This window comes from Pelobates fuscus, chromosome 7, assembly GCF_036172605.1.
Source record: "Pelobates fuscus isolate aPelFus1 chromosome 7, aPelFus1.pri, whole genome shotgun sequence".
NCBI classification, from domain to species: domain Eukaryota; kingdom Metazoa; phylum Chordata; class Amphibia; order Anura; family Pelobatidae; genus Pelobates; species Pelobates fuscus.
The window spans coordinates 93,426,845-93,441,091 of record NC_086323.1 but is presented as its reverse complement, the minus strand read 5'-3'; the positions used below and the strand labels follow the sequence as shown (position 1 = coordinate 93,441,091).

Below are 14,247 nucleotides of genomic sequence, written 5' to 3'. Positions count from 1 at the left end.
ACACACTGACACAGGTACAAGCACTGCCACACATACAAATACACAGATACAGACATACAGATATGCACACTGACACACATGCAGATACACTGACACACATCCAGTTCCACAGACACCTTGATACACACATTCAGATATAGATACATAGATACAAACACTGATACACGTACAGAAACACAGGCACATAGATACACACTCTGACACACATTCAGTTGCACAGATACAAACAATGAGACACATCTAGATACAGCGACAAACAGATACACGTACACACACACAGATACAGGTACACACACTGACATGCATACAAACAATGATGCACGCACACCGATACATACAGATATGCACGCTGATACATAGATACAAACACTGACACACATTCAGATATAGGCACATAGATGCAAACACTGACACACATGCAGATACACAGACACAAACAATGACATACATGCAGATGCACAGACAAACAGATCAAAAAAATGGGCACACATGCAGTTGCACGTACACACTAATACACACACACAGACACACATGCAAATACACAGATATAAACACTGACAAACATACAGACACAAATTCACACACTAACACAGATACACACTGACACTGATACACACTGACACCAGTGGTGTACACACGACCCCTTGGGGTCCTGGTGCGAAAATTGATCCATGGACCCCACCCCGCGCTTTCTCTGCGCGGGCCGGGGCCGCAACACATGGCGGTGTGCACCAGGTTGCAGGGCTGCGACCCCTGCGACTGCGGTATATGTAAGCCAGTGCATGCAGATACACATACACTTAAAGGACCACTACAGACACGTAGATCACATCCGCTCAATGAAGTGGTCTGGGTAGCAGGTCCCTCTTGTTTTAACCCTGCAGCTGAAAACATAGCAGTTTTAGAAAACTGCTATGTTTCACTGAGGTTTAATCCAGCCTCTAGTGGCTGTCTCATTGACAGCCGCTAGAGGCGCTTCCGCGCTTCTCACTGTGAAAATCACAGTGAGAAGACGCTGGACGTCCATAGGAAAGCATTGAGTAATGCATTCCTATGGGCAGTTTGAATGCGCGCGCGGCTCTTGCCAAGCATGGGCATTCGTAGCTGAGAGGCAGATCAGGGGAGTCCGGCGCTGACCAAGGGAGTCCTGCGCTGGAGAAAGGTAAGTGCTGAAGGGGTTTTAAACACACAAACACACACACACACTCTCACGAACAGATGCATACACACTAGCTAACAGACACACACATTTACTGGCAGAGACACACTCACTGACAGACATACATACACACTCACTGACAGACACACATACACACTCAGTAACAGACACACACAGTAACACACTCACTGATACACACTCACTGACACACAAACACTCAATAACAGACATACACAAACTAACACACAGTAACACACACATACAAAAACTAACACTCACTGACGCTCACTAGCAGACACACACACACACACACTGACACAAAAACTAGCACTAACACACTCTAATACTAACACACACACACTCAGATTTTTTTTACACTACCTTTGGGAGTGCTGAGAGGATTCCCTGGGGTCCTGCGGGCGCGCGAGGGAGCACTCTCCCCTGAGCGCTCTCTGCCCAGCTCCCTGCTGCGCCGCTTACTGATGCTGGAGCCGGAATATGACGTCCGTGGTATGTACGCCACTGACTGACACACATACAAATGTACAGACACACAGATACAAACACTGCCGCACATACACAGATACAATGACACACAGATACACATACAGATAAATACACAGATACTAAGGTACAAATAATGACATACAGATACACACACGGACTTGCTGGGGATGTTTGGAGTTAGGGACTTGCTCCTCTCCCAGTCTGCACCCCGCCCTCCTCTGCCTCCCTGGCTGGATCTGAGTCAGCTGAGAGGAAGTAACGGGCTCTCTAAGAAGGGTTCTTGTTGATCTCTTAAAGCGCCGCAGCACACGACCCGGTTGTGATGGTACATGTCTTTTGGGTGGCATGGGACACCCGATGGGTCCCCTTATCCTGCTTTTACCAACCTGTATGGTTCGTCTGCAGCGGCGGTAGAACCCCCATTACTGTTTCTTTTTTTTCTTACATAGGCCAAGGGGAACTGGATTGTACCCCTGGGTGTATGCTTACCACAGTTTGGGAAACGCTGCTCTAAGTCTATAGCATAGCCCCCACCATTTTGAATGGACAAAGGGGGACACTTTCATGTTAGGGTAATGAGTGGAGGTGTGGCCAGGGGTGGATCTATTCTGAAAAATATTAGGTGACTTACTAATAATGTATTGATCTAAAATTTAACTCAGAGGAAGAACAATGTATTGATGTTCAAAGGCACATTGCTGTGAGCATTATTGCTGTGGAGCTCTGTTATACACTCAGCCACAACAACAATATGGAGCTCCTAGAGAAGAGGGACATTGGGACAGAAAAGAGGGACAGAGGGATTTGGGTCCAAAACAGGGACTGTTACTCCTAAATAGGGACACTTGGGAGGTCAGTGCTTCAGGGAAGGAATGACCCATTAAACTACTGGTGTTTAGTAAACGTTAGCCAGAGGAGACATCAAAACATTCCAGCTTCTACATGTTGGAGCAAGACTGCAAACAATTCAGGAATCACAACATGTACGGCAGAATGTGTTAAAATAAGAAAATCTCTTCCTCCCACTACTAACATTTAACACACAAATTCCCTGTGAAACTGCATGATACTGCTCTTTGGGACGCTGGCTCGTCTGCCAAATCCCTTTTGGTGATTATTTTTAGCAAATCAGTGCATTGTGTGAAAAACTGGTAAGAGAATTGCTATTTTTTTAGGTAAAAAGAAAAGTTGCGTTTTTAATTGTATACTAAAGGATATAGCAAGTGACATCACAAGAGCCGGAGCATACACTGCAAATAAAGAGAAAGTGAAACGTTGAAGGTTATATATAATTTTTATTTATAAAGTGCCAACAAGTTCTGCAGCGCTGTACAATGGGTATATAAAGAGAGAGTAATTCAGAGGCAAAGTTCTAAAAGTGGAGACGTCACCATGGGGACCAACTGAATGTTCCTGCTGATTGCTCCAGTTTTAAAACTTTCTCAGGATTACCCTTTATACGTTACCTCAGTTGTTTCGATTTCATTTCTCACTTGATCTGTGATGTCCCCTAGCCATCAATCATCTTATTTTAACCCCAGTCATCTAATTTTTTTGGCCCCAACTGGTGTAATTCCGAACCAAAACAAAATGCTCGCCCACTGCGTGAGTTGTTTGATCAGTGATTAGTCTATATGAATTTGGGAATTCAGGCGCCCCAATGGGCACAAATTGCAGTTGGTAACGAAATAAAACTCCAAGTTTAGTGAATACACCTCACATTGTTCCCTTTAGGAAACATATTATACACCATGCCTGCAGCAGTACTGCTTTAATCCCTGCCTTGTAAAATGCCTTGTAAAATGCTTATTATAAACATTTTTTTTAATTAATCCCACTGTTCGGATTCCGAATTAAAACATGGGTCTGTAGAATAGACATAGGAAGGGATGAGAAGCAGGTCTGTCTGATTTAATCCACAGCTGTGTCTTTGCTGTGCATTAGGAAGGCCTGCTAGACCGGCTGTCTAAATGGGTAGCTGTCATCTCACCCCTCCCATATTCTCCTCTCATTCCCTCCCCATCACCCCCCTTCTCCTGCTCTTTTTTTTCCCTCTCTCTGCCTTTCCTGCTGAGAGGAGCCTTTCCACTGGTGTTCAAGCTCTGCTTTGCAATAAACGTCTATTCATCCCAACGTCACAGCAACTTCCTATTTATTATTATTTTTATAATCTTTTTTTTTTAATTTTTTTCCCCTTTGAAATCTATTTTTTGCCTTCTACTCTGGAGTTAAATCTCATCTTACGCAGGCAGCATCTCTTTAAGGTAGGGAAGGCAGCAGCAGCAGCAGCAGCAGCAGCAGCAGCAGCAGCATAGGCGCTGTCAAAGGGGGGGCAAGGGGGGTAACGGGGGAGCCCAGGAGGGGGTATGTTGTGATTTGACTTGTGCGCTGTTTCTGTGAGGGGGGGGGGAGGTTAGAGGCTATAGAAGGCCTTCAGTCTGACAGTAAGACTGCGATTCTCAGGTTTCCTAATGTCTCTATTAATAGAATGCTGGTAATCAGTGTTTTGCTAAACTAAAAATATTCACTCCTAGATACAATAGCTCCTTTTCACATGTATTGTCAGTGTCTGTATGTAGGTACGTGTTTGTTTATGTGAGGTATATCATATCTATATATTTCATTCTTGATTATTTTTTTTCCCCAGCTGCACTTTGCTTTGCTCTGTTCTGCCACTTTATGATCATAAAATGTGTGTGTATATATTTGTGTTTTAGCTTGCTACCAAGTTTTGCTGTCGATGTTCTATTGTTGTATGTATTTTTTTATTTTTTTTTACTGTATGAGAAATTAAGTCAATATTATAAATAGTCTTGGCTTTGAAGTTAGCAACTTATTGTCTATTAAATCATTAACCTAAATTAGGGCAGATTTCATATTCCTATAAGTAACGTGCTGTGATTTTATTTATTTATTTTTTTAAAACATTTTATTTGTGTCACGCGCTAGTGATTTAGAATTTACTTTTTTTTGCCAATAGCAATACAATTTTTTTGTATTTATTTTGAGAGTCTTGGTAGCAAATTATTGAGTAAACCGTGGATTGCTGTGTTTTCACAATATATTTTATTCCACAGAAACAATAATAAAAGCATAGGCCGCAATAATTGCTAAATATTTTTTCAGTCCAGCAATTTTTTGACACTATGTCTAATTTGTCTGATGTTTTATATCTAGTGTATGCAATATGCACAACGAGCTGTACTTTGTATTTACACTGTTTTATCGCTGGTTTTGGTGTTGGAGTTTGCAGAAATTGCCCATGTACTGGTAATCTGCACTAATATTGTCATTTCATTTTGCAGTAGATACAGGCCCCCACAACAGTCATGATTTCAGGGTCCTGTCACACAGTCTTCATTTTGTTCCCTGGTGTTCCGCATTTGGGGACACCAGGGCACTGTAGTTTGGCAGCTATCTCGGGTTTGTGATTAGATGTCCATGCTGTGAATGGGTACTAGGACCCCTGCAGAGAGGGTTTTAGCAGTGCTCTTTGCAAGGTCCTGTAGGTTGGTGGCTGGCCAGGCAGGTCCTATCAGTGGGCGGGAGTGGATGGCAATTATGGGTGTGCCCAGTAATGTGAGCTGTGTCACTGGCTATACCCACCCATGACCCGCCCATCCATGTGTATCTGCATAATATATATATATATATATATATATATATATATATATATTATTCTCCTGCAAGAGAATCCAGATTGCTGTATAGAGCGAAGCTGGACATTCTGGGCAACCGTTAATATGCAGGGTATTAAAAAGCTTTGCCTCATCTGACAAGAGGCTAATGCCCATGCGCGGTGAGGGCATGAGGCCCTACCCATAGGAAAGCATACTTTCAATTCAATGCTTCTCTACGGGGATTTTACTGACTCTGCATGTCCTCATGCAGAGAGTGAGGATATCCACCATTAGTTAGGCGGCCAAAAGTCAGTTAGCAACCAGGAAGTGCCTCTAGTGGCAGTCTGATTGTCAGCCGCTAGAGGTAGTCTTAGTCCTGTAATGTAATTGGGGGATAGGGACACTGCACCCAAACCACTTCAATAACCTGAAGTGGTTTGGGTGACTATAGTGTCCCTTTTAATTAGTTAATACAAGGAGGAATTGATTTGCCACTTAGGAATCCAAAGTGGCAAATCAATTCCTCAAATTGGGTTTATCGACTTCTTTTGGATCAGCAGAAGAAATGGAGATGTGTGACAGGTTAAACTTGCCGGACTTAAAGGGGCATTCTAACTACAATAACTACTACTATTATACTTTTTATACTAAGCTGTCCTCTCCAAGCTTGGTGTGCCCCTCCTGGAGCCTCAATCCTAATGTACAAAGTAAGCAATTCCTCCCCAACCTGCCACGATGTACTGCTTTCTGCTTATTATTGCCATCCAAATTGGACAGAACTGAGCATGATTAAATAAAAGTATAATCATCACATTATAAGTGCTGCCTACAAGGGTACAGTTTCAGAGTGACAAAATGAACCCTGATGTCGCTCATAAAATGGGTTCATTAGAGAAGGTGTTGAGATGTAGTAGTGATTATAGATCTTAAAATGCCACTTCTCCAACTATTTCAAAACTTTCCATATTTGTTTTATTTATGTAATGTCACTTATTCCCCGCCATTTTTTGTTTATTTAAAAAAATAAATTAAAATATTATTTTATAAAAATATGTAGAATATGTTCAAAACTTACCTTATCCAGCACTAGGCCATGATAAATATTGTTGGATTTGTGCGCACTTGCAATGAGTGATGTGATCCGCGAGCAGCTTCTACTAGATAGATGGCTCTTCCCCTTACAGCCACCCCCCTTCCACCTTGTGTGGGCTGTACAGAGGGTGGTGTAGGAAGCTGACAAGTGGATGGGAAAATCTATTAAATATAAAGTAGGGCGATTGGGAGGGCATCAAGAATGGAAGGTGAATATTTCATTGAGGCCCGCTCACAGCGCATAGTGTCACAGAACTAGCAGTCCAGAACAGAGTGCCATGTGTGCTGAAGGTGTAACTACATTCCAGCCCAAATTCACTGATTTCTCTGTATAGGCGGCATTTTAAGCTGAAACGCTGCACATACAGATGGCACCATAACAACTTCTAAAAGCATTTCATGACAGTATTTTAGACCTGGATATGTCTTATGGGTGGGATAAACTGATATTCACATGGTAGAGGTTCTCGCTGTATTTTGTATTTTTTAAAATCCTTTTTTGACAATTGGCCTCCATACATTTTTAACTGCATGTCATAGATAAAAAGAAAACAAAACACATGTTCATTCAATAATGCATACTTTGAAATGGAAAAAAACAAACACATATTAAGTTACTGCTATATGGTTAAAGGGACTCTCCAGTGCTAAGAAAACATATCCGTTTTCCTGGCACTGCAGGACCCTGCAGTGTCCCTCTCCCTTCTACCCCCATCTCATGTTGCTGAAGGGGTTAAAACACCTTCAGTGACTTACCTGAATCCAGCACCGATGTCCCACTGTGCTGGGTCAGGCTCTGCCCACGCCTCTCCCCCGCCGAATTCCGCCGGCGGGAGAGACCTAATGCGCATGCGCGCATTAGACATCCCCATAGGAAAGCTTTATTCAATGCTTTCCTATGGGGATTCCGGCGACGCTGGAGGTCCTCATGCATAGCGTGATGACGTCCAGCGTCATTTAAAACACTTTTCATGTTCTAAGAGGACTTAACCCTGCAAGGTAATTATCGCAGTTTATAAAAAAACTACAATAATTACACTTGCAGGGTTAAGGGTGATGACAGTTGGCACCCAGACCACTCCAATGGGCAGAAGTGGTTTAATTTCCCTAAGCCCTTTAATTTCATCTAAGCCAAAAGCTCTTTATTTTTCATCCCTTCATTACCTTGATTACCTATACTTCGCCATTTCTACTCACCAGTAGTCCTTCCCCTAAGAAATAAGGTGAGGTTCTCTCTGTAATGACTCCAATAAGCAAAAACTTTTTGGGACCTGAACGGAGTGTAACTGTAGGGTAAGATATTGAGGTTTCTCTGAGCTTTTGCCTGCTCTTAGAGTTCTCATATGCTGTTTTTTTTTTGTTTTGATTGAATGTACGGTTTCACGTTGGGGAAGTGCAGAATTTTGAATAGTGCACTTTCTCTTAACACCTTGCTTTTCTAGCTTGAACTTGTATGTTTAATGTTTGACTTTTTTGAAGAAATAAATAGTATCTCTGTTTCAGAGTATATAACGTACTGACTCATGACTTCTCCTTTATGAAATATAGTTCCTCTTGAGCCTTGGCAACTGAAACCATCTGTGTGATTTTAGCCTTTTTATGGCTTTATTTATAGATATACTTATGTTGCAAGCTGTTATTTTGTCTCTTTAAAACAAAATGCAATTCATTGTATAATGACAGTAATTATTAGTTACAAAATGATTTTAGTCCCTTGGTTTTTTTTCTTAAAAGGGATTGAAAACTTTTTTATCTAATTGCAGGTGTTAAGAGACTTGCATATAAATGTAAAGTTAATCTCATGCACCAGTCCCTTAATTGTTGGATAACTGATTTTTATCCATTATGTTTATCTGAGGTACCCAAAATATAGATCCTCACATGGTGAATGGCAAATCATGGAAGCTGTATTTTTGAGACATCTAGGGGTCTATGTTTTTGGCACCTCTGATTTAGATAATGCATAAGCACCAAAACAACTTTTAGCTTAAAGGATCACTATAGAGTCAGGAACACAAACATGTGTTCCTGACCCTATAGTGAAAACCCACCATTTCCATTTAGGTGGCTTGCCCCCCCCCCCCCCCCCTCCACCCCCAATTAGCCCGCCGGAGAATGGGTTAAAACTCACCTTATTTCCAGCTCTCAACGGGTCCGCCGGCGCTGGCCCTGTTCCTGTCCCCTTGGTGACATCATCAAAATTCACATGGGGAAAGCATTGGATTGGCTAAAGGGGCGGACCAAACACTGTTTTGGACAATCAGAACCTCCTCATAGAGATGCATTGAATCAATGCATGTGTCTGAGGAAAATTCAGTGGGGACGCTGAACAGCAGGGCTGCTTACCGTGCAGCCCTGAGCCAGGAAGCCCCTCCAGTGGCCATCTGAGGAGTTGCCACTTGGAGGTGTCCCTAGGGGCAATGTAAACACTGCCTTTTCTTAGAAAAGGCAGTGTTTACATGAAAATGCATGAAGGGAGCTATTATACTCACCAGAACAGCTACATTAAGCTGTAGTTGTTCTGGTGACTATAGTGTCCCTTTAATAAAATCGAATCTGAGATACATAATGTATTCAATGAGATGTGCTCACCTCAACTCCATTCCAGCGCTGCCGTATTCTGAGCTTTGTGGGTGTTAGTCTTCTTGTAATACCCACCTCTGGTCTGGCTTCTGACGTCTTCAGGTCCGCCTTCTGTAGTCTTCTGTGATTTGACAGATTTTCTCCCACTCTATATATTTGCTAGCAAATCTGAATTGTATGTGCTTTAAACAGAGCTTAAGTTGTTATGGGCATGACAGGTACTATAGGCACCAACACAACTTTAGCATAATGAAGCAGTTTTGCTGTATAGATCATGCTCTTGCAGTCTCATTGCTCAATTATCTGCCATTTAGGAGTTAAATCACTTTGTTTATGCAGTCCTAGTCACACCTCCCTGCATGTAACCTACCCAGCCTTCCTAAACACTTCATGTAAAGTGATGTCTAATGTTTAAACTTCCTTTGTTACATATTCTGTTTAATTTACAATTTCTTATGTCATGTTATGTTAATAGCCTGGCTGAGCGCAGTCAGCTGACGTTCTGAACCAACCAGTAACCTCCATTCACAAAAGAGCTTTGTATGTTTCTGTGACAACCTACTGGTTGGTTTTCTTGAAGAGGAACTCGGTTGCAGTGGAACAGCAGTCCCTTGCAAACACAACCTTGTCTGGTGCCTGGAACCTGGATATCTATTAGGACATGAGTGCCTTTATTTACAGAGGAATCTAAGAAGCCAGAAAGGAGCAGAGAGGAAGCGGAGTCAGGTGGTCTGATGCTCAGGGCTGGCAGCAGTGGGGTAAGGTCAGGAGTCAAGCTGAAGGTCAGAAGCCCGGAGATCTACAAATAGAGAGCGGAACGTCAGCAGCCAAGGGTCGGAGACAAGTAGCGTGGTCAGGGTCAAAGCCAAAGATCAGAAGCTGAGCAGTATCATCGGGAACCAGGATCATGACACACGGATCAGGAACCAGAACAATCAAGCACTCACTTAGTGCAGTGCTTGTGTCACATTTTGGGGTTATGGAACCCAAAATGCAGTACTTGAAAAATAAGCAGAAAATAACAAACAAAGTCCAATGCAAACAGAGTCCGATAAGGGGCAAGGTGAAGACAAGATCAGGCAATCCAAAGTCAAAATTCAGACATCAAGGTTCACAGACGATAGACAAGCCAAAGGGCAATTTCCAGGAGAGCAAGTAGAATACAGTAAAGTAACATGAAAGGTAGCACAGAACAACTGAGCAATGAAGACTCAGCTGTTCTGTGTTTAAATGGGGTGCTAACTGTAAAACACACCTATTTTGGTTAGTCTCTATAACACCCTATTGGTGTATGTAGCTGTCTGTTACAGGGGTTGCCATGGAGTGCATTAGTTGCATTAATTGGTTCCAGCCGCATCTGCATGTGAGTTTTGCAGCATGGAATGATCGCGCACGTCTTCCAAGTGTCTACCGTTGCCTATAAGACGTGACCCCAGTGGCGTACACACAACCCATGGGGCCCCGGTGCGAAAACTGATCTGTGGGCCCCCCCGCGCGGGCTGGGGCCGCAACACATGGCGGGCGGGCACCTGGTCGCAGGGCTGCGACCCGTGCGACCGCGGTATGTACGCCAGTGCATGCATAAACACATACACTTAAAGGACCACTACAGACACCCAGATCAAATCAGCTCAATGAAGTGGTCTGGGTGCCAGGTCTCTCTAGTTTTAACCCTGCAGCTGAAAACATAGCAGTTTCAGAGAAACTGCTATGTTTCACTGAGGGTTAATCCATCTCTAGTGGCTGTCTCATTGACAGCCGCTAGAGGATTTTCTGCGATTCTCACTGTGAAAATCACAGTGAGAAGACGCTGAACGTCCAATAGGAAAGCATTGAGTAATGCTTTCCTATATGGGCAGGTTTGAATGCGCGCGTGGCTCTTGCCACGCATGTGCATTCGGAGCTGAGAGGCGGATCGGGACGGAGAGATCCCCAGCGCCAAGGGAGCCCGGCGCTCGAGAAACACACACACACTCTCATGAACAGACGCACACATTTACTGACAGACGCACACAAACATACTCAGTAACAGACACACACACTAACACTAACACACTCTAAAACTAACACACTCTAAAACTAACACACTCTAAAACTAACACACTCTAAAACTAACACACTCACTAACACACTCACTAACACAATCACTCACACTAACACACTCACTAACACACACTCACTAACACACACTCACTAACACACACTCACTCACTAACACACACACACAAACTAACACTAACACACTCACTAACACACTCACTAACACACTCACTAACACACTCACTAACACACTCACTAACACAATCACAATCACTCACACTAACACACTCACACTAACACACTCACACTAACACACTCACACTAACACACTCACACTAACACACTCACACTAACACACTCACACTAACACACTCACACTAACACACTCACACTAACACACTCACACTAACACACTCACACGCACACACTCACACGCACACACTCACACGCACACACTCACACGCACACACTCACACGCACACACTCACACGCACACACTCACACGCACACACTCACACGCACACACTCACACGCACACACTCACACGCACACACTCACACGCACACACTCACACGCACACACTCACACGCACACACTCACACGCACACTCACACACTCACACTCACACACTCACACTCACACACTCACACTCACACTCACACACTCACACTAACACACTAACACACTCTCACTAACACACTCTCTCACTAACACACACACTAACACACTCACTCACTCACTAACACTAACACACTCACTAACACTAACACACTCACTAACACTAACACACTCACTAACACTAACACACTCACTAACACTAACACACTCACTAACACTAACACACTCACATTAACACACTCACATTAACACACTCACATTAACACTCTCACTAACACACTCACTAACACTAACACACACACACTCACTAACACACTCACTAACACACTCACTAACACTAACACACACACACTCACTAACACACTCACTAACACTAACACACACACTCACTAACACACTCACTAAACACACACACACGTTTTTTCTGGGGTTTTTTAAATTTAATCTCCCCAGCCTCCTTACCTGTGTGAGAGCTGGGGGGATTCCCTGGGGTCCAGTGGTGTTGCTGGCCGTGCTGTCACCCGGCTGGCGGGCGAGCGAGGGAGCACTGTCCCCTGGGTGCTCCCTCTTCAGCTCCCTCGCGCGCCGCGTACTGATACCGGAGCCGGAAGATGACGTCATCTTCCGGCTCCGGTTTCAGTGCGGTGCGCGAGGGAGCTGAAGAGGGAGCAGTCAGGGGACAGTGCTCCCTCGCGCGCCCGCCAGCCGGGTGACAGCAGGGCCAGCCTCGGGGGGCCCGGAGGTGGCCGGCTCCTGGGCCCCCCAGCAGAAGAGGCTGGCCCTGTGGGTACATACCGGGTCGCAGGGGCGGCCGGGCCCGGTCGCAGCCGCGACCCCTGCGACCCTGGTATGTACGCCACTGCGTGACCCAATCTAAGTTCCGAGGTCACGGCGCACCACGCGTATTCCCGAATGTGCGCGCTTGGGCAGCAGCAGCTCGATCGCCACTGGAGCAGTGGTGGGATAAAGGTAAAATTTCATCCAGTCGCTGTTTAAAAATATGTACAGACTCTGATAAATCAACTCCGGTTGTTCTTTGCATGAGACTAAATCTCATTTTTTTTTTTTTTTTTTCGAGTCTAAATGTGTGACCTTGTGTGATATATTATATGTCGCAAACGGTGTCCCCAAAAGACTATGCCCCTGTTACACTCGCTGTTCCAGCCCACTTGCTTGCATTTTGGCACCAACTGGTTGCCTTTATCAAGGGTACCTGTATCCATGTTCCCATGTGTCTACTTTTAAAGCCCTCATACAGCTGATGGCCATCAGCACAAAATTATCATCACCCCCGGAAATGACATCATCACTTCGGGTGCTGGTACAATACCCCAAATTCATATACAAAAAAATGTAATGTATAATATCTATATATTTTTTATTTATATATATATATATATATATATAGCTAATTATCATAATAGCATTGTGTATATACAGAAAGTAGCATTAAGCAAAGGCTAATTATTACGTCCATGCAGATTGCTACCGCACATGCGCACTATATGGCGTGTAATATCTTATAGCCATCTTAATCTCTGGCAATGAAATCGTCTCGCGTTAGGCCAAGGGCATCCTAAATTTTCGCTTTCGGCCCAGAATTTTCATTTTGGTGCATCCCTACCTACTGCCATGATGACAAGGAAGGGGGAAAAAGCTTATAACACCATCCTACTTGATGGCTATGTCCAAAATCGGAACTATCGTGTCAATAGTGCCCCCAAGTCTATCGTTCAAATATGAACAATCTTAAAAAATAATATACATATATACACAAACAAGATGAGTCTGAAGGGCAACATGGATACAGGTACCCTTGATAAAGGCAACCAGTTGGTGCCGAAACGTTGGGAGTTGGTGACTTGTGTTTCGGCCTTATAGCTTGAAAGATTTTGGTATAGTACTTTTGAATTACTGTTTACTTTTTCTAGTGCCATAATATCTATCTTTAGAACAGGTGCCCAAAATTGCATGGCATATTCAAGGTTCTGTCAAAATTATATTTTCATCCTGAGAATAAATGCCCCTTTTAATGCTTGACAATACCTTACTGGCTTTAGCAACTGCTGATTCACATTGGACCATTTTGCCTAGTTTGTTGTTTATAACAATTCTCAAATCCTTCTTATATGGAGTTTTCCGTAACTCATGACTATTTATGGTTTTAGTTACTTGTGCATTCTTCACCAGCAAAGCGCATAATTTAGCTTTTATCTACATAACATTTAATCTGCCATTTCTACCATCATCTAAACTATCTAAAACCCTCTGAAACCAAGTAAAATTATGCTCACATTGTACTTCCTTCATTTTCTGTCATCTTTAATGATTGACACATTGTCTTCAATGCCTATTTCAAGATCATCTACCATTAGGTTGAATAGAAATGGTCACTGAACAGTATTCTGAGGGACACCACTTAACACTTTTGTCAGCGTGAAGATTTACCATTAATGACAACTTTATGTACTCTGCCTTGAACCCAATGTTCTACCAAAGGACAAGAAATTTCATGTAGACCAGGGGTTCCCAATTATTTTTTCCTGTGGAACCCATTGACATAGTGTATCAACATTATGGAACCCTGTTCCAGCTACACTGACACACAGATACACACTAGCACAGACA

General features: G+C 43.4%; 1 protein-coding gene across 2 annotated transcripts in view; it reads left to right on the top strand.

Moving 5' to 3' along the window:
• Positions 1-3,726: 3,726 nt before the first annotated feature.
• The window catches only part of C7H1orf21 (chromosome 7 C1orf21 homolog), an 89,754-nt gene continuing 79,233 nt past the window's right edge, over positions 3,727-14,247 (top strand). For both annotated transcript variants that reach the window (XM_063427373.1, XM_063427372.1), the window contains exon 1: positions 3,727-3,930. The gene's annotated coding sequence lies outside the window, so the exon portion shown is untranslated. The remainder of the gene's footprint in view (positions 3,931-14,247) is intronic.